Consider the following 21091-nt stretch of genomic DNA (forward strand, 5'->3'; position numbering starts at 1 on the left):
CTCTGGAGAAGTGTAAAAATGTACTCTACCACGAAGAACATTTTAGAAGTGCATCACAGCTAAATGTAGTCTGCACTTACCTATATTCTGTGTGAATAATGTCAATAATTAAAGTGGGTGTAAGGCATATATAAAAATATCCCTGCAATTTAATGCAAGCTATATGTGTGTTAGAGACGTATTTAATACATTTGTGATGCCTACATATTATTTCATGACAAACATGAATGTGTGAACAGACAAGAGAAATAGTAATGTGTTTACTAAATGAAAATTCATGTGCTTCGAAACATCAACTTAATAATCATGTTACTACTGTATTAACTCGAAAGGTGGGTGTTGAGAAATTTTGAGTTATTTGTGTGTAAAGGAGTGCACATGAATGTAACCTGCGCACTTGTTAACTTAGCCTCACTTGTGGGCCTGAAATGTATTTGGATTCAAGCTCACATTTCAGTTTAACATTTGAATTCATATTTTCCTTTGCAGTAGAAATGTTGCATGTATTTTGTGTTTACACTACAGGTTACTTGTACCTGTGTAACCAGGGTTTGTTGTTCTAGCCGTCTATGCTTAAAAAACCTCATTCATATACATAGGCCGTCAGGTGGTATATCTTGGATCTCCGCCTTATTAAAAACGTGACAGCATCATCATTGGGTTTCTTTTGTATGCTTCCTCCACCTGTAGGGAAACCACTGTTTTTTTAAAATATTTTTTTTATTGGCATTTGTTATTTTCCAAAACATACATTTCACAATCCACATATTGCTATGTGTATGATACATCTTTACAATGATTATCCCTTTGTTCAGCAAGTAGGCTCAAGTACATCAAAAATTAAATTACATGTCATGCGTTGGTTTTTACATCAAAAATTCATAAGCATCGCAGGCACACCATAAGAGCTTGTAGTGTTCACAGCCCTACATTTGCTTCTGTCACACAACCAAAGAAAAAAAGGTCAAAACATCAAACAATAGGGAAGACCAAGCAATTCCAATGGTACGAGCCCGTTGTCCATGCGAGAGTGGCAATGTTACATGGCCAGGTTTCGAAAGAGCACTGTACTATCAATCCCATAATTCCCAGTTGCATCCGATAAAACATAAAAAGTAATACAGTCTGGTTGTGGGGGATAACTAGCGCCAAAGTAATCTAGCAAATAGCTAATAAAACACAAGAGTGTATGCTCTGAGTCTCTTCCTAATTTTAAACAAAACCATGAAATCTAACTACCGGGGTCATGATCCACAGAGGGATACCATTGGTTATTGCAGTAGTGATCAGTGACAAAAAGTGAGGGTGCTCAAGTGAGGTGAGTTAAAAAGTCCTCATGCTACCTGAACTATACCTTTATTCAGTTTGAAGCAGGGGAAAAAATAAAAGCAGTGTTGTGCGCTATTAGTCACGTTACTAGTCCTACACACTTATTCATCTAAGTAAGTGGACAACATGTTTCGGGCCCATAGGATGCCCAGGAGGGTCGGGGGGCCTTCTTCAGGACCTAGAGTAAACAGTTTTGGAACTGAGTGGTGTCCCAGTCCAGATGAGTAATTCTTAACTCATTTAATTGGGTCATAGCTCAATAAGTACCTAGAGCTGTACAGAGTAAAAGAAACAGAGAGAGATAGTTTTTTGTGATGGTGCTATATACACAAAGTTTATTGTGTTCATAAGGTTATAAAACTCTCATGGTGATGCATGCTGTCCTTTCAATATAGTTAAATATACAAAATATATTTACAAGAAGACACAATTAAAAAACAATTAACCAAATGCAGGGAACGCTCGGAGCTGGCAACCCTGAGTGGTTAGGATTGTAATAGAATGGTAGCATTAGAGTGGGATTCAAATGCAGCGCGCTGTGTGCTGAAGTATAGATGTTGGTATCTTGTATGTGCTGCTATGTGAGGACCCTAGGTGGTGCTAGGGCCCATACCTCATGTCTAAGAGTGATACAGAAGGCCAGTAATGTCTTAAATTGTCAGGCAATGAGGCGTGGTGCGAACACTTGCTAATGGGATGTGGCGCACCTCAAGTAAAGTCATGCCTTAATGATGGCTTTCACAAAGCGTTTGGTGAGTGCGACTATGTGGAAGCGATGGTCTCTGTGAAGCATTCAATAAGTGGGCGCCGTTGTATGGGAAATGGGAAATGAACCTTACCATTATGTGACCTGATTGTATAAAAGACTAGGGGAACTGCCGAGGAATATCACGGTGATGTGTGCAAGACTCAAGTGTTTTATATAGTATCAGCGTTACTGCGCAGGTGAAATGTACCCAGAATCACTCATGACGTGAACATTACTCGCATACCTTAAGTGCCCTAATTCAGGGCTTCATCAGGATGTTGGCAGCAAGGAAGGCTGCTGAAATAATCAAAAGGTACAAATTCACACATTGGCAGATTTTATACGTTACGTGTCAGTAGACGGCGGGAGTCTCTTTGTTTCACCATACCTGGCGTGGCAGGCATTCACGACTTGTGCTTGCTCTGAATCCAGGGTCCTGGGTGACGCGGCCCCCTCGAGGCGGCCATTAGGTGTCAATTTTTGCGATGGCCATGGTAAACAGACTATAATTAGAGCATGCTTATTAAATTGGAGGTGTCTGCTTTTGCGGACACCTCGTTTGCAAAAAAAAAAAAGGGGGATAAAGTTTCGTCTTGTTATTGTGAAAAAATGTCATAAAGTTCCGTCTTGTTACTGTAAAAAAGGCGGATATAAAAAAGTATAACTGCGCCCTAATTTTTGGTGGTGGGGACCAAGATTCAATTTTCCACATGGTCATAATATCACGTGGTAATGGTATACAGTTGCAGACATTGGTTTGTTCTCAACCAGAAAGGTGTGGTATTGGTGTAAGTAGTGGTTAGCATCGAGAAGGACGTGCGGAAACCAGAAGCATTGCCCCGAAGGCTTAGACCTCATCAAATATAAATTGACTATCAAAAACTGGGTCTAATATATCATTTCGGATTCAGGATCATTCAGACGATGCAGAGCCTTGATTCTCCAAGACTTGCGATATCCCGCATTTTTACGCATTTTGAAACTTCTCAACTGTTGGTTTTCATATAAGAGACCCACAGTATTCCCTCATCATCCTATTCGGAGATGCTATAGCCATCTCTCCTACCAAAATCAGGGAGAATATTTTGATTACTTTTGACCACAATCTTCAAGTTTACTCTGTTCCGAATCCATATCCATTGCTGATACCTTGTTACAAGATTCAGGCTTTTATCAAAAAGATAATTAAGAACCTCCATTGTCTTGTCTTTTCCCAGTGGCCAACTTTTCCTGACGAAGGCACTTTGGTGTGCCGAAACGCGCGTAGAGAATACTCCAGTCAACCAAATTTGTGCCACACAGTATTTAATTGAATCTCTTTTCTAGAATATCAATTGTTATTTATGTATCATTGTTTTTTTTGTTTTTTTTGGAAATATTTTTATTAAGTTTTGTAAACAGTAAGCAACATACATTGGCATCAAGTTCAGAAGTATACCAACCCATCGAGAGTGTAACTAAGCTTTCAGGACATTCTCGAAGAACAATGGTGCCCTTTCGGCTTCGCATGACAGTGTCCATCTCATTCTGCAAACAAGCGATAGGTCGTCTATTCATGGTCACTTAATTCAGAGTCTGAAGAATCACGTGGGGGTTCACATATATTTCCTCTATAGGCATTCCACCCACCCCACACCTGGGTCCATTTTTTGGGACAACCTATATGAATATATACAGTTTTTTCGACAACCATTGTGGAGTCCATATCCCGGGACCATTGAGCGAGGGTCGGTGGTTGCCTAGATCCCCATCCCTGGGCTATATTGCGTTTCGCCAACATGAGTCCCAGTGTTACCCAGAGTTGTGTCACTCTATTGAGATCTGTCGGTTCCCAGACGTTGAGGAGACATCTCCGCGGCTCCGGGAGCGTCGGAATTATGTATCATTGTTAATCAATTTATATGTCTTTGCACATTTGAAAGTACGATTGGAAGTGTGTATGATGGACACGCAAGTTCCTGTAAGAATGCTATAATGTCTTATAATAATTTTCTAATGTATAATAAAATTCATTTTGTTCTTTTGCTATAATCATTGTAGTTTTTGGTTCTACTTGACAGTACGTATAATCACCATTGTGTTGTTTGGGTGCCTTAATTCTGTACAATTATTGGTGTAAGTATATCCCTCAGTATTATGTGTGGGTCTCTCTTCACCGGCTGATTTTTAGATATCTCATTGTGGATGAGTCTTGTGTCTTATGTTAGTGGTTGATATATATATAAATTCATAACAACTCTGGATAAATACCCTAAGGTCTAGTACCTAGAGATCGTTTTTTCATATATTTATGTTCTGTCAGGGTACGGATCCTCAGGCGTGGGCTCAGAGGTCTGATACCTAGAGAACGTTCATTTAAGGTATGAATCATCTGGCACGGCCCCTAACGGTTTCAGTTGGGTGAACATTATAATCCTAAGGATGGATCTTGTTAGGCTCAGCCAGGGGATATTATCATTCAGTCCTGTGACATTTGTCTTCAGACGGTGCACCGATCTTTGTTCCTTCTCACAAAGTATCCTCTCAGTGTCCTGATTCTTTTTCGCAAGGGTCTCTAGGACAACCCATTGCAGATCATCAACAGTATGTTGTGATTCGATATAATGATTACTCATCTTCGTCGTTCCCCTCTTGCATTTCGCATTGCTTCTGTGCTCGCAGATTCTTTGCTTAATCTTACGGCAGGTCATTCCAATGTACCTAAGGCTGCAGGGACACGTGATCATGTAGATCGCGTGTATCGAATTACAGTTCGTATGATGCCTCATGATCCAGTTGAGTTCAGGTGTTATTTCAATGAATTTAGTAGTGGAGGACAGTTTGCATACTGAGCAAGAGCCTCAAGGGTAGTGTCCGGTCACAGGCGGCATGGCCCATAATGTGGTGGTAGTTTCCCTCTCCATTTGTTCTGGTGGTCGTGTGTGGACCAGGATGTCCTTGAAGTTTTTTGTCCTCCTGTTAGCAAACCTAGGTTTGGGCAGTTTAATGAGCCTGATGATAGTATCCACAAGTTTTTGTTTACAATCTTTTTGACTGTGTTGCTAGCTATGCTGTACGTAGTAACACAGGTCAGTGTATCCTGTGTGGGTTCTCTAGGTACTACTTTGAGTAGGATCTCCCTAGGTTGGTTTCTGGCCCTTTTTTTGCATTTCTTTACTGTTTTTACTGGGTAGTCTCGTCTGGATAGTTTTTTGCAGAGATCGTTGGCTTGGATCTTGTACTCCTTTAATTCGCTACAGTTTCCTTTGAGGCGGAGGAACTGGCTCTATGGCAGGTTGTCCCTGAGGGGACGAGGATGGAAACTCTTTTAAGAGAGTAGACTTCTTTGAAGTTGGTTTGAAGAATGTCCTGGTTCTGATAGTGTTGTTCTCCACATAGATGGTCAGATCTAGGAGGTCTAGTTGCTTATTATCCACAGTGTAGGTACATTTAAGACAATGGTCCCGTGTATTTATCCACTCATGGAAACCTTGCAGGCTTTCTTGTGTGCCTTCCCAGATCACGATCACATTGGCTATATAGCGTTTCCAGAAATGGATCTTGGAGAGAAATGGGTTGTTTTCATTGTGTATGAATGTATTTTCAAAGCTACTAACGTAGAGTCTGGCTACGCTTGGAGCGAACGTGCTCCCCATAGATATTCCGTGACATTGTTGGTACATTATGCCATTGTACTCAAAATAGTTCTTTGTGAGGGCAAGCCTACAGCATTCAAGGAAGAAGTCAATCAATCAATCAATAAATTTGTAAAGCGCGCTACTCACCCGTAGGGTCTCAAGGCGCTGGGGGGAGGGGGATCCGCTACTGCTCGAAGAGCCAGGTCTTGAGCTGTTTCCTGAAGGAGAGATGGTTCTGGGTCAGTCGTAGGTGGGCGGGGAGGGAGTTCCATGTCTTGGCCGCCAGGTAGGAGAAGGATCTTCCTCCGGCGGTGGTCTTGCGGATGTGCGGGACAGTGGCGAGGGCGAGGCTGGCAGAGCGGAGGTGGCGGGTGGGTGTGTAGAATGTGAGGCGGTTGTTGAGGTATGTGGGTCCCATGTCGTGGAGAGCCTTGTGTGCGTGGGTGAGGAGTCTGAACGACGTGATCCTCTTGCTGATGGGGAGCCAGTGCAGGTCTCTCAGCTGGGGAGAGATGTGGCTGAAGCGGGGGGTGTCCAGGATAAGTCGTGCAGAGGCGTTCTGTATGCGCTGGAGTCTTTTCTGTAGTTTGGCTGTGGTTCCAGCGTAGAGGGTGTTTCCGTAGTCCAGACGGCTGGTGACGAGAGCCTGGGTGACCGTCTTCCTGGTGTCGGTGGGGATCCACCGGAAGATCTTTCGGAGCATGCGCAGGGTGTTGAAGGAGGATGACGAAACGGCGTTGACTTGCTTGGTCATCGTGAGGGAGGAGTCCAGGATGAAGCCCATGTTGCGAGCATGGTCCGTTGGCTTTGGAGTGGAGCCCAGGGCAGGGGGCCACCAGGATTCGTCCCAGGTGGAGGGGGATGTTCCCATGATGAGGACTTCCGTTTTATCTGAGTTCAGTTTCAGCCGGCTGAGCTTCATCCATTCCGCGATGTCTTTCATTCCTTCCTGGAGGTTGGCTTTGGCTGTGGCGGGGTCGTTGGTGAGGGAGAGGATCAGCTGGGTGTCGTTGGCGTAGGAGATGATGTTGAGGTTGTGTTGGCGTGCGATGGCTGCGAAGGCTCATGTAGATGTTGAAGAGGGTGGGGCTGAGCGAGGATCCTTGTGGGACGCCGCAGATGACTTTGGTGGCCATGGACCGGAATGGGGGAAGGCGGACTCTCTGGGTTCTGCCGGCGAGGAACGAGATGATCCATTCCAAGGCCTTTCCTTGGATTCCGATGTTGCTGAGGCGCTGTATCAGGGTGCGGTGGCATATGGTGTTGAAGGCTGCCGAGAGTTCCAGGAGGATGAGGGCAGCTGTTTCCCCATTGTCGAGCAGGGACCTGATGTCGTCGGTGGCTGCGATGAGGGCGGTCTCGGTGCTGTGGTTTGCTCGGAAGCCGGACTGCGAGGGGTCGAGGGATCCGTTGGTCACGAGGAAGGCGGAGAGTTGTTTGTTGACAATCTTCTCGATGACTTTGGCCGGAAAGGGGAGGAGTGAGATGGGGCGGAAGTTCTTGAGGTCCGTGGGGTCCGCGGTGGGTTTCTTCAGGAGGGAGCTGAGCTCGGCGTGTTTCCAGCTCTCTGGGAAGGTGACAGATGCGAAGAAGCTGTTGATGATGGTCCGGAGTTGGGATGCGATGATGGAGTCGGCTTTGTTGAAGATGTGGTGTGGGCAGGGGTTGGTTGGGGAGCCGGAGTGGATGGTGTTCATCGTGTTGGTGGTATCTTCGGTGATGACCGTCATCCAGGTGCGGAGGGTGGTGGTGGGGGGCGCTGGATCGGTGGTAGGGTGCGCGGTCTGTGCGCCGAAACTGTTGTGTATGTCGGCAATCTTGCGGTGAAAGAACGAGGCGAGTGAGTCGCAGAGGTCCTGCGAGGGTGTGATGTCGTTGTTGCAGGCGCTGGGGCTGGAGAGCTCTTTGAGGATGCTGAAGAGTTCCTTGCTGTTGTGGGAGTTGTTGTCCAGTCGTTCTTTGAATGTGGTCCTTTTGGTGGTGCGGATCAGTTGGTGGTGTTTGCGGGTGGCGTTCTTGAGGGCTGTCATGTTTTCTGTAGTCTGGTCGTGGCGCCAGGCTTTCTCGAGGGTACGGCAGGTTTTCTTGGAGTTTTTGAGGTCGTTGGTGAACCAGGAGGCTTTCTTGCTGCCGTGTCTGCTGGGGGGGTTCTTCAGTGGTGCAAGGTCATCGGCGCAGTTGGTGAGCCACTGTGTGAGGTTGCGGGCTGCTTCGTTGGGGTCTGTCGTGTTGGTGGGGGGGTTCTGGCTGAGGGAGGTGGTGAGCTGGTCGGCGGTGATTTTGCTCCAGCTTCTGCGGGGAACATGTTGAGGGTGGTTGTGGGTCGTGGTTCTCCTGAAGTTGAAGTGGACGCAGCTGTGGTCTGTCCAGTGCAGTCCGGTGGAGTGGCTGAAGGAGAGGTGCTTGCTGGAGGAGAAGATGGGGTCAAGCGTGTGGCCGGCGATGTGGGTGGGGTTGTTCACCAGTTGCTTAAGTCCGAGGTTGGCGAGGTTGTCCAGCAGGGTGGCGGTGTTGCTGTCATTGTTGTTCTCCAGGTGGAAGTTGAGGTCTCCTAGAAGGATGTAGTCTGAGGAGGTAAGGGCGTGCGGGCTAACGAAGTCTGCGATGGCTTAGCTGAATTGTGTGCGTGGTCCCGGGGGTCTGTAGACGAGGGTGCCTCTGAGGGTGGTCTTGGGGTCGGTGTGTATCTGGAAGTGAAGGTTTTCGGCGGCGGTGAGGGTGTCGTCGGAGTTGGTCGTGATTCGGATGGTGTTTCTCTGGACGATGGCGATGCCTCCTCCGGCTTGGTTGACGCAGTCCTTCCGGGCGATCTTGTAGCCATCCGGGATGGCTATGGCGATGTCAGGAGCTGAGGAGGCGTTCATCCATGTTTCTGTGAGGAAGGCGACGTCTGCTGATGTTGTGTCGAGAAGGTTCCAGAGTTCGACGGCGTGCCTGTGGATGGAGCGGGTGTTGAGCAAGATGCACTTGAGGTGGTCGTTGCTGGAGCCTGGCTTGGTGGGTGCGGTGCAGGATCGGGTGCAGGTGAAGTTGCAGGCGTGGCAGGTGAATGCTCCGTGGGTGCGTTTCGGGTTGGCTTGGTAGCAGGCTGGCTGTCGGCCGGTGTTGAATGCGTGGAGGGTGGTGGCATCGTATCTCTGTCGGGTTGGCTGGCTCCGGCGGGGTCCAGGGGTTCTGGCGCTGGGCGCGGTCCAGGCGTGGACGGGCATAGATGGGCTTGCCTTTGGCGCGCCTTCGGCACGCAATCGGCACGCCCGCTGCGCGCAGCCGCTGCGCATACGCGCGGTCCCCGCCATATATGGCGAAGTGGGAGGGAGGAGCAGCTGGGAGGCGGGAGTGGGGTGGCGAATAGGGAGCGGGTGCCAAGAGAAGGGGGCGGGGCCGGAGGAGAGCAGCGGCAGGGAGCGGAAGGGGGGGTGGAAAGAGCAGGAAGACGGAGCGGGAGAGCGAGGGCAAGCCTGGGCAAGCCTGGAGAGCAGGGGCCTTAAGGAGAGGCGGCAGCAAGAGAGGCCAAGAAGGCAGCAGCAGCAGATTCTGGGCACACGGGGGCTGTGCGGAGTGGAGTGACCGGGTCAAGGGTCTTGTTGTCTGGTAATCCCAATCTCGATTGAAAGTAGTTCCTCCAGGGTTTCCACAGTCTTCTGTTGGGGTAGACTTGTGTATAAACTCCCCACGTCTAGTCCAACTAGGAGCATAGTGTCGTCCATAAATGTCTGTTCCTTCAGGAGGTTCAGTAGATCTCAAGTATCTTTAAGGTACGTTGGCGTCTTCTGTACCATGGGTCTCAGGTATTGATCGGCAAATTGGGAGAGTGGTTCTAAAATCGACCCAATCGTTGAGACTATGGGGCGCCTGGTGGTGGTTTCCTCTCTTTATGGATTTTGGAAAGTGAATAAAAATAGGGTACTTTGGGAGATCCAGTCTTTAGAAAGTCCGCCTCATTTTTCGAGATCCATCTATTCAATTCTGCTTCTTCCACCATCATTTCGATGGTTCTTTGTAATCTCTTGGTAGAGTCTGTGCTGATCACGTTGTAGAATTTGTCATAAGAGATGAGTTCGAGACATTGTTGGTCATATCCCTCTTACTCAGTATGACGATGCCCCCGCCTTTGTCAGCAGGCTTGATTATGATATCTTTGTGTTGTCTGAGTTCATCTAATGTTTGCCGTGATATTCATAAAAGGTTTCTTAGTTTATGTTTTGATGTCCTCCACTTCCTTCATGATGGCATGTTCAAAGGCTTGGATCTCTATTGGAATTTGGTGGTTCAATGGGCAGAAGGTAGATTTATGTCATTAAGCTTCAGCTTTCTGCAACATTCTGCCATTTCACATTGCATTTTGAACACGTCGAGTGGTGGTGTGGGCAGAAGCCTAATCCTTTGTTCAGGAGGTTTTCTTGGTCCTCCATTAGTGTGATATATGTCAGGTTGATTATAAGTGGGTCGTGCTTGTTCCTGGTTTGTCCTTTGACATGCTCCTGGTCAGAACCTGTTGTTCCTGGTCCGTCCAGGTAACCCCTTTTACTTTTCCCCTTGGGTTGGGTTGGCCTCTCCCTAAAAAAGGCGGTCGTTGCATATATGGTCCCATCAATTGCCCCATTGGAGGTGGTCCTTGAATGTAGGGGCTCATCCAACCATGATAGTTTGGTGTGAAAGGTTGGAAGAGGGGAGGTGGTTGATTTCCTGTGGGCCAGGTTCCATCACCTACAAACGGCTCACTATGCAAGGAGCTGATTTCACTGGCTCCCTGTGCCAGCTTCCTCTACTGCCTGGCTCCAGATGCTCCCCTTTTCCTGCTGGTACATTGAAGTCCAGGTCTTTCCCATCTGGGCCTTAGAGAGTATAAGGGTTCAGCATAATTGGCCCTGGAGAGACACACTAATACTGCAGTCTGCTGTAGACATAGTCCTCAGTCCATCAGGGCATCAGGGGGATTTTCCTTCCATCTCTTCACAGTGTTACCACTGTTGCAGTCCAGGTCCAAAGTATTGCTCTCCTTTATGTTTTGGGGATGCCACATTTATAGCCAGTACCAGACTGTGGGTTGAGGACGCCCCTTTATCTAATTTTAAAACTGATTCTGGCCAGTTCCTCTCGTTCCCCTGGGTTTGGCTCCTGCCTGGCAAGTGGAACAAAGGCAAAGGCAGGCCTGATGTCAGGTTCCTTTGTGTGTGCTAGAGGCAAGTTCATCTGAAGGGTAATCAGGGCAGGGCATGGCCCCTGCCCAGCCAACCTGGTAAGAAGGCCCACTACTCTCTATTCCCTCTACATCTTTTGTTCATTGGCTGGTACCAATACATATTTCCCAGAGGGAATGTCATCACCAGCCCAGACAGCTGGCCACTCACAGAAAGCCCCCAAAAAACTTTAGGCATGGAAATGCCAACTTTCTAAAGTTGCATCTACTGAATCGTAACTCAAAATCCTTGTTTACCATAGAAGTGGATTTTAAATTACAATTCAAATGAGTGGAAAAAGTATTTGTCTAGCTGGTAGCAATCCAAATTTAGCATTTAATAAATGGAACAATGTAGACCAATGGTTGCTTATGGCAGCATACCATAACATTACTGTAAGTGAGAATTGGTCAGTGAGACTCTCCCACAGTAAAGTTTCAGAAACTGGGTAATCAATAGCAAAACATCCTGGTGCACTAAATGTCAGGAACCCATCTTCAACAGCCTCTCTTCAGGTAACCAGTTAGTTGATGATTTATTTACCATCTCATTTTTAGTGTTGTAAAGTGTATATGTGGCTTGTGACATTGTTGCTGCTTGGGATTTGAGTGCTTGGTTAAATGGTTATTTATTACTGACTTCTTCACAAATAAAAATAGCAAACTGCATGGCACACCCTAAAGGCTTATTATTTTTAACCCTTTCGGTGCGCACGACGGCCCGGGAGCCGTCGTGCGCAACGGTGCTCGTGTGTTCAGGACGGCTCCCGGCCATCCTCGCACATGACACCGGAAATCGCTCTGGTGCAGGCACCAGAGGGATTTATTTGTCTTCTCCAAAGCCTCGTGAGCTAGGGAAGACCTTCCCCAGCTCCCGAGGCCCCCGGTGGTTTCTATGAAATGATGATCAACATGCACGTCGCGCTGACATCATTTCATAGAAGCCAAAACTGAAATGAGCCTTTAGGCTCATTTCAGTTTCACTTTCTATATGCTCAGGGGGCTATCTCAGCCCCCTGAGCACGTAGAAAGATGGGAGAGGTACCATTGGAAAGGGGAAAATCTGTGGAGTGGATCCTGGGGAGCGGCCCCTTGGGCAAGGCCCTTAGCTCCCCCCAAAAATATTGGCCAAATTCAGTCTTTCTGCCCCCCCCTGGGGGGCAGATGGAGGCAGCAGATTTTTTTGGGGGTAATTTTAATTAGGGTGGGGCCTGCCCAAAATGGGCAAGCAAATGCCCCCACCCCACCACCACAATGACAGCCTTTCTGCCCCCCCTGGTGGGCAGATGGGGCAGTATCCCCCAATTGGCCCCCCGGGGGGGCCGAAAGCCCTCTAGATGCCAGAGATTTTTTGGGGACAATTCTAATTAGGGTGGGGGCTGCCCAAAACAGGCATGCCAATGCCCCCACCACAATTACAGCCTTTCTGCCCCCCCCGGGGAGGCAGATGGGGCAGTAGCCCCCAATCTGTCCCCCCCCCCGAGTGGACAAAAAACCCACTAGAAGCCACAGATATTTTAGGGGCAATTTGAATTAGGGTGGGGTCTGCCCAAAATGGGCAAGCCAATGTCCCCCCACCCCGCAACAATTACAGTCTTTCTGCCCCCCCTGGGGGGTGATTTTAATTAGGGTGGGAGCTGCCCAAAAGGGGCATGCCAATGCCCCCACCACCCCACCAAAATTACAGCCTTTATTCCCCCCCTGGCAGGCAGATAGGGCAGTAGCCCCAAATCTTCCCCCCTGGGGGGACAAAAAGCCCACTAGACACCAGCGATTCTTTTTGCCAATTTGAATCTGGGATGGGGGCTGCCCAAAATGGACATGCTAATGCCCCCAACCCCTGCCTGCAAAAAGTCTGGTACCTCACTTGTGTGGATGGGTCAAGTACCCGCGACAGGCAAGGGCCCAAAACCTATTGAGGCGACTTCAAAATGACCTATCACAAAACAGCATGGTTTTGCAAGGGGGGACCCATGAGTTTTTGGCACCGGGCTCGGCATCCATTTAGGGAAACCTACCAAACCCACACATTTCTGAAAATTAGACACCCTGGGGAGTCCAGCAAGGTATGGCTTGCATGGATTCCCCAACGTTTCTCTACTCAGAATCCCCTGTAAACCTCAAATTTAGATGAAAAGAACACATTTGCCACATATTTTTGTGTGGAATTACTGTGGCGGCGCCAATGTCCCACCCCACAGCGTTCTCCTTAGTGTCCAGAGTACAATGATACCTCACGTGTGTGGGTGTCCATTGCAGAATTGGCTAAAAATATATATTTTTTTAAATGTAGCCCTTAGAATTCTCAATGCTACACCTTTATTTCCTATGTTTTGGGCTCTTCCCAGTCACAGGCCCTTGCCCCACTCCCACAAGTGAGGTATCATTTTACTTGGGAGACTGAAGGAAACACTGTGGGGTAGGATATTTGTGCCAGCATGGTGATTCCACCAAAGAATATGTGGAAAATGTGTTTTTTCAGCTAAATTTGAGGTTTGCAGGGCAAGCTGGGTAGGAAAACATTGGGGGATCCACGCAAGCCATACCTCGCTGGACTCCCCCAGGTGTCTAGTTTACAGAAATGTGTGGGTTTGGTATTTTACCAAGATGGCCGCCGAGCCCAGGGCCAAAAACTCAGATGACCCCTCTTGCAAAACCAGGTTGTTTTTCATAGGTCATTTTGAGATCTCCTCAAAATGTTTTGGGCCCTTGCCTGTCGCGGGTACTTGACCCACCCACTTGAGTGAGGTATCATTTTTATCGGGAGACCAGGGGAAACGCTGGGTGGTAGGAAATTTTCGGATCCACATATATTCCAGAACTTTCACACACAGAAATTTGAGGAAAAATCGATTTTTTCAGCTAAATTTGAGGTTTGCAGGGCATTCTGGGTAGGAAAACGTTAAGGGACCCACGCAAGCCATACCTCGCTGGACTCCCCAGGGTGTCTAGTTTCCAAAAATGGGTGGGTTTGGTAGTTTTCCCAGATGGCCGCCGAGCCCGGGGACAAAAACCCAGGTAACCCCCATGCAACATCAGGTTGTATTGTGCTAGGTCAACTTGATGTCTCCTCAAAACATTTTGGGCCCTTGCCTGTTGCGGGTACTTGACCGACCCATGTGAGTGAGGTATCATTTTTATCAGGAGACCTGGGGGAATGCTGGGTGGTAGGAAATTTATGGATCCACGTAGAATCCAGAACTTTCCCTCACAGAAATTTGAGCAAAAAGTGATTTGTTTCCGCTAGATTTGAGGTTTGCAGTGCATTCTAGGTAGGAGAATTTTGGAGGACCCATGCTATCCATACCTCGCTGGACTCCCCCAGGTGTCTAGTTTTCAGAAATGTGTTGGTTTGGTAGGTTTCCCTAGATGGCCGCCGAGCCCTGGGCCAAAAACGAATGGGACCCCCCTTGCAAAACGAGGTCGGTTTGCAATAGGAAATTTTGATGTTGCCTCAATAGGTTTTGGACCCTTGCCTGTCGTGGGTACTTGACCCACCCACGCAAGTAAGGTACAATTGTTCTTGAAAGACTTTGGGAAATGGAGTGTGGGTGGAATTATGTGGATCCACACCGATTCCAGAACTTTCCACCTGAGAAATGTGAGGAAAATGAGTTTTTTTTTTACAAACTTTTAGGTTTGCAAGGGATTCTGGGTAACAAAACCTGGTGGGAGCCAGTCAAGTCACCCCATCCTGGATTCTCCTGGGTATCTAGTTTTCAAAAATATATTGGTTTTCTAGGTTTCCCTAGGTGCCGGCAGAGCTAGGGTTAAAAAACTACAGCTAGGCATTTTGCAAAAAAAGGGTCCATTTTCACTTTGAAAATGTGGTGTGTCCACGTTGTGTTTTGGTCAGTTTGCTTTCGCGGGCACTGGGCCTACCCACACAAGTAAGGTACCATTTTTCTCAGAAGACTTTGTGGAATGAGGGGTGGGTGGAATTTTGTGGATCCACGCAGATTCCTGACCTTTCCACCAGGGAAATGTGAGTAAAATGTGTTTTTTTGGACAAATATTTAGGTTTGCAAGGGATTCTGGGCAACAGAACCTGGTGAGAGCCAGTCAAGTCACCCCAACCTGGATTCACCTGGGTGTGTAGTGTTAAAAAATGAATAGGTTTTCTAGGTTTACCTGGGTGCCAGCAGAGCTAGGGTTCAAAAACTACAGCTAGGCACTTTGCAAAAAAAGGGTCTTTTTTCACTGTGAAAATGTGGTGTGTCCACGTTGCATTTTGGGCCGTTTCCTGTCGTGGGCACTAGGCCTACCCACACAAGTGAAGTACTATTTTTCTCGGAAGACATTGTGGAACGCGGGGTTGGCAGATTTTTGTGGATGCACGCAGATTCCAGAACTTTCCACCACAGCATGTGAGGAAAATTTGGGTTTTTTGGACAGATTTTTTGGTTTGCAAGGGGTTCTGGGTAAAAGACCCTGGTGCGAGCCAGTCAAGTCACCCCATCCTGGATTCCCCTGGGTGTCTAGTTTCAAAAATGTATTGGTTTTCTAGGTTTCCCTAGGTGCCGGCAGAGCTAGGGTTAAAAAACGACAGCTAGGCACTTTGCAAAAAAAGGGTCATTTTTCACTGTGAAAATGTGGTGTGTCCACATTGCGTTTTGGGCCATTTCCTGTTGTGGGCACTAGGCCTACCCACACAAGTGATGGACCATTTTTCTCAAAAGACTTTGGGGAATGCGGGGGGGATGTAATTTTTTGGATCCACGCAGATTCCAGAACTTCCCACTACAGAAATATGAGGAAAATTTGTTTTTTTGACAATTGTTTAGGTTTGCAAGAGATTCTGGGTAACAGAACCTGGTGAAAGCCAGTCAAGTCACCCCACACTGAATTTCCCTGGGTGTTTAGTTTTGAAAAATGTATAGGTTTGCTAGATTTCCCTAGGTGCCGGAAGAGCTAGGGTTTGAAAAACTACAGCTAGGCACTTTGCAAAAAAAGGGTAATTTTTCATTGTGACAATGTGGTGTGTCCAAGTTAAGTTTTGAGACGTTTCCTGTCGTGGACAGTAGGCCCACCCACACAAGTGAGGTACCATTTTTATCGGGAGACTCAGGGAAACACAGAATTGTAGAGCAACAGTTATTACCTATTGACTTTCGATGCATTTCTGCATTCCAAATGAAAGACAATGTGTAAAAAAGAAGTCATTTTGAAAAATTACCTATAATTCTTATGCTAATATGTGTACTCCCAAGTTCGGAAATGTGCAAATATCTACTGTTTCTAAACTCTATACTTTGTTCCCATGTCAGAAATACATAGGTGTCTTTCATGCCGATTTTTCCATGTATACAGTTTCCCAAAATAATTGCTATATCCCCGGTACATAATAAAAAACCATTGCAAGACACTGCTCAGTTATTGGCTCTGGGTTCGTCGGTTTCTTGGTGACCCTACAATTCTTATATATCCCTACTACCAGAAAGGTCTAGCGGATGTAACGGTATATTGCTTTCAAGCAGCTGTCATAATTAGATGAAGTTACAGGTGAAAACGTTGACACAAATGGCAGTTTTTTCAACTAATTTTCAATTTTTCCTATATTTATTGTTAGTTTCTATAAAGAAACCTTGAAGGATCTACACAAATGACCCCTTGCTGAATTCATAATTGTGTCTACTTTTCTAAAATGTATAGCTTCTCAGGATCCATTATTGCTTTCATACCCATTTCTACCATTAACTGGAAGGAGATTGAAAGCACAACAAATAGCAGAAATAGTCTATGTCCCAGAAAAATGCCAAAACTGTGTAAAAAACTGTTGGTTTTCTGAAAAAAGTCTGCTTGTCCCTGAAAGCTGGGAATATGGTGATTTCAGCACCACAACCCCTTTTTTGATACCATTTGCGGGGTAAAACACAGACGCTTTCATCTGTAGCCCTTTCCTCCAACTTAAAAAAATAAAATAATAATTAGCTGTATTTTGACTAATTTCTGGGTCCCCTCCAGGGGAATCCACAAACCCTGGGTACCTTTAGAATCCCCATGATGTTGGAAAAAACTGACGTACATTTGGCGTGGATACCTTTTGTGGTCAAAAAGTTACAGGGGCCTAAGCGGGAACTACCCAAAATAGCCGAAAAAAGTATTAGCACACGGGGAAAAGGCCTAGCAGTGAAGGGGTTAAATAAAATCACTAGTAAAACCGTAACATGGTTATAGTCACACTTGTCACCGTTGTACAATATATTATACAATATAGTAATGTAGCAATCTCTATGGCATTAAATGATCTTCCAAAGAGCGAACAACTGGGGGTTCACATTTATTACCACGGAAGCTATTCTTATTGCTCCATATGTCAAGCATTTTTTGGGCCACCCTCTAGAAACATACACATTTTTTTCCCGTAGCATAAACCATAGTAGTATAATAATAGTTTATTGTCCGGTCAATTAAAACCTTTACAATTTCTCTTTAAAAAAAGTGGCAAAAATTACAACAGCAAAGTTCATGATTACAAAATTCTCAGTAATATCATTTCCTAAAACATCCGCGCATTGTATTTACATCTTTAGTGCAAATGTCTGAGATTGTGTCTATTACAGTACATTGATAAGAGATTTAATCGTTCTGTTTCTTGATGGATTTTCAGATCCTAAGTATTTTTATGAGGGAAATAAGATTCTAAAAGATTAAAAAATGTAATAAAACACATGCACAGTTCGGTTAGAGGAGTGATTATACGATATACCAGTTGCTTACTGACTGTGGTAGAAGTAATTTGCAATTAACAGTCATGCTGGAGCATCTGTTGACCGGAAGAGGGGCGATCTGAGTGTATCTTGTTTGTTGAGACAGCAAAAACTGAAGAATGATGCAGTGGTGGATGATACCAGTGGTTTATCTGCAGAGTTTCACCCCAGCTGCTTCCATGAATTGTACGAAGCGACACGCCAGCTGGACATTCCCTCCTCCGAGGCATGCCATTACTGCTTGCCTACATGTTCTTTTCACCTCGCTTATGAAGTGTGGCTTCAGAAAATGAGGTCGTTCTGCTTGTAATTCTCTGCAGATGCACAAAAGGTGTATTATGCTTTTGTTAGCTTCCTTGCATAAACGGCGATCTTTTCCACTGGGGAAGGTGCTGCACTGATGGTAAAATGCCCATTCGGAGACAAAGATATTTTTCTTTCTTCCTCCGGTTGAAGCCTACACCTAGGTAGGATTGCGGGGAGGGCTTGACGTAGCTTTGCACAACAAACTATTCATGGGTTCTTTCTGTGAGGACCGCCTTGTCTTCTAGTAATGATAGTTTTTTCACTGTCTTATTTACAATCTGTTTAAAACAATGGTAGGACCCTGATGCTGCCCAACGTTCCTCCAGTCCTAGACGGTCTTTTGATGCGGTCAGATTGCTCATGGCTGTACAGTCCCTCTTTTGTTGGATTTCGGTCCATAGGTAAGAATTCAGTGTTCCTGCTTCCGCTCTTTTGATTCTTTACCAACTCTTGACATAGGCTCCTTTTCGGGCTAATTCTTGGCTTTGCAGGCCGAATTCCAGCCTTATTTGTGCCGGTGAAACGTACTTAGGTAGACTGAAAATGATTCTGGCCGCTCTTGAGACAGTCTTGTCTAATGTGGCTGTGTCTCTTCCCATCATGCACACGCTCCCATAAGTGATTGCCGGAATGAGCTTTGCTCGCCAAACCTGTAATAGTGGAGTAAGATTTGGACCGGTCGTTGTATGCTTGATGGATTTTATTGCTGTGGCGATAGAGTTGCCTCTTCTTTTGATGACGTCTTTTTGTGCGTTAAATGTGCCTTTATTATCTAAAATCACTCCTAAGTATTTGTATTGGTCTACCACTGTGATTGTCAAGTTGGCCAGATGCCAACGGAACTTGGAGGTATCCTTTCTTGGATGAATCCTCATTACCTTTGTTTTATCATAGTTGATAGAGAGATCGTTCTTTGCTGAATAACTGCTAGTTGTATCTAGTAGATGTTGAAGGCCAATGGGAGTTCGACTCAACAGCACTAGGTCGCCTGCATACAGTAGATTGGAAAGTGGCAGCCCGCCTATTTTTGGCACATGTGAATTACATGTGTCTAGTTCTGACGTTAAATCGGACATGTACAAGTTAAAAAGTGTCAGCGCCAGTACGCACCCCTTTTGGAGCCCCATAGTTGTTGGAATTTTCCGGGACATGAACCTGCCGTCTCCTAATTTGACTTGAACCCACGTTTTTGTGTGGAGGAGTATTAGCTGGTTTAGGAGAGCAGATGGTATTTTTTTCCCATCATCTTATGCCAGAGTTTGCTCCTGTCAATTTTATCAAATGCTGACGAATAGTCGATGAAACATATGAATAGAGGTTGTTTTGCTAATTTCATCCTCTCTTTCAATAGGGACAGGGCTAGTATATTTAAAACCAGAATGAGCCACCAGCCGCTCATGGCCTTGCTGGAGTTACCTACCAGGTGCGTCTCCTGGAGAAGGACCACCTCTGGGGCGTGGCGCTTGACATACTCCAATAAAATGTTACGCTTTACTTTGTCCCCCGAGTCCATTTACATTCTAACTTAGGAGCTTAAAGGTCTTATTCTAGTGCGTCCCCAGAGATTGCATATCTCATCTCTCTTTAAGCAATATGCAATGTCGCTCTCCCTAACAGAACATAAAACAACCCCACTCCACCCCAACTACCCTCCTCACTGCTCCCCTGCACTATGGGCCTAGAACTGCCCATTAATCAACTATGTAGAGTGCCTGTTGCCCCAACTCAAACTAAATGTTTGTCGTCCAAACTCGAACTAAAAGTAGAATATAATAGGCGGGTGTAAGCTTCGCCACCCCAACCACCTCCTTAAGTCCCAAAAACACTGTGCCCTGCCAGAAGGGCCCACTCAATACCAAAAAAGATATATAGGACAATCAACTAATTCAGTCAAGTTCAGCCACTGCTTCAGGTCAAAGGCACCGCCGGATGAGGTGCCGAGATCAGCCCCCAGCACCCATTCTCCTCAGACTGAGCCATTAGATGAGCTGGCCTGGTCTGCCACTTAGTCGGCATTATGGTCCTTTGCGGCTCTCCAACCTTTGAGCCAGTCCGTAGCCGCCTCAGGGGCATCAAAAAAACAGACCCTGCCATCTTCCTCAATGCAGAACCAAGCCGGAATAGCATGGCATACTTAAGCCCTTTGTCCCAAAGTCTCTTCTTCACCTCCAAAAACGATCGACATTGACGCTGCACATTTAAGGTGAAATCATGAAGAAAGGAAATCTCCGAGTACTCCAGCCTTAAGGGGGGGGCCATATGCAAAGTCTGCAATATGACATCGCTGTCCCTGAAATGTAAAAGTCTCACAAACATAGTGCGGGGAGGCACACCAGGCTTCGGGCATCCCCAGGAACTCTATCCATCCTTTCCACCACAAAAGCTTTTGACAACCCCTGTGTCTGAAGATGCTTCTTCCACGAATAAGTCCAAGGTAGGGCCCTCCGCCCTCTCTGGCAGACCTTTTCTCATCACGTTATTTCTTCTGGTACGCCCTTCATAGTCATCCAACTTGTCCTCTGCAAATTTGCGAAAGGCCTGCAGGTCCTTGATATCTTGCTGCATTAGTGTTGCGTCTCCCATGAGGCTAGCAGTAACGATTTCCATCTGTTTCACTTTCTCTCCTGTGTTAGTCAGGTCAGCTCAGATCAGCATCACTTCACACGTGATGGTGTCCATCCTGTGTTCAAGGGAGGACCGCACACCTGAGATGGCATCCATGACATCTTTTAAGTTCGGGTCCAGAAGCTTCCCTCAGATCCAGCTGTCCTTTTCCCCTTGTCACCGTGCTCAGGATCAGCCTGCTTTGGCAACACATACTTGTCTTGTTTAGTCTGCTGCGTCACTTTCGCGCCCTTGGCATTCGACATTTTTTCACTGGAGCAGCCGGGGCCAGCCCTCATGTAGACTCCATGCCTCTCTCCCCTCGGTGGTAATCCTTTCTGCTCAATAGTGCGCAGTCTTGCCTTGCTGTTCACATATAATGTCCTTCTTTCACCAGCATAAGCGGGAGAGTGGGTATTACACACCAGGTCACTGCAGGTAAGTGCTTCCCGCTGTTGGTGACCAATGCTCCCTTTGTGCCGTCTCCGCTGCGACAATAGCAGTTATAGTTCTGGTCTTCTTTGTTCGCATGTTCAACTGGGCTCTCCAGCCAGTCCTCGGCCCTCCACAAACGCCTGGAAAGGCTTCATCAGTTAAG

This window comes from Triturus cristatus, chromosome 6 (assembly GCF_964204655.1).
Source record: "Triturus cristatus chromosome 6, aTriCri1.1, whole genome shotgun sequence".
In the NCBI taxonomy this organism is placed as follows: Eukaryota; Metazoa; Chordata; class Amphibia; order Caudata; family Salamandridae; genus Triturus; species Triturus cristatus.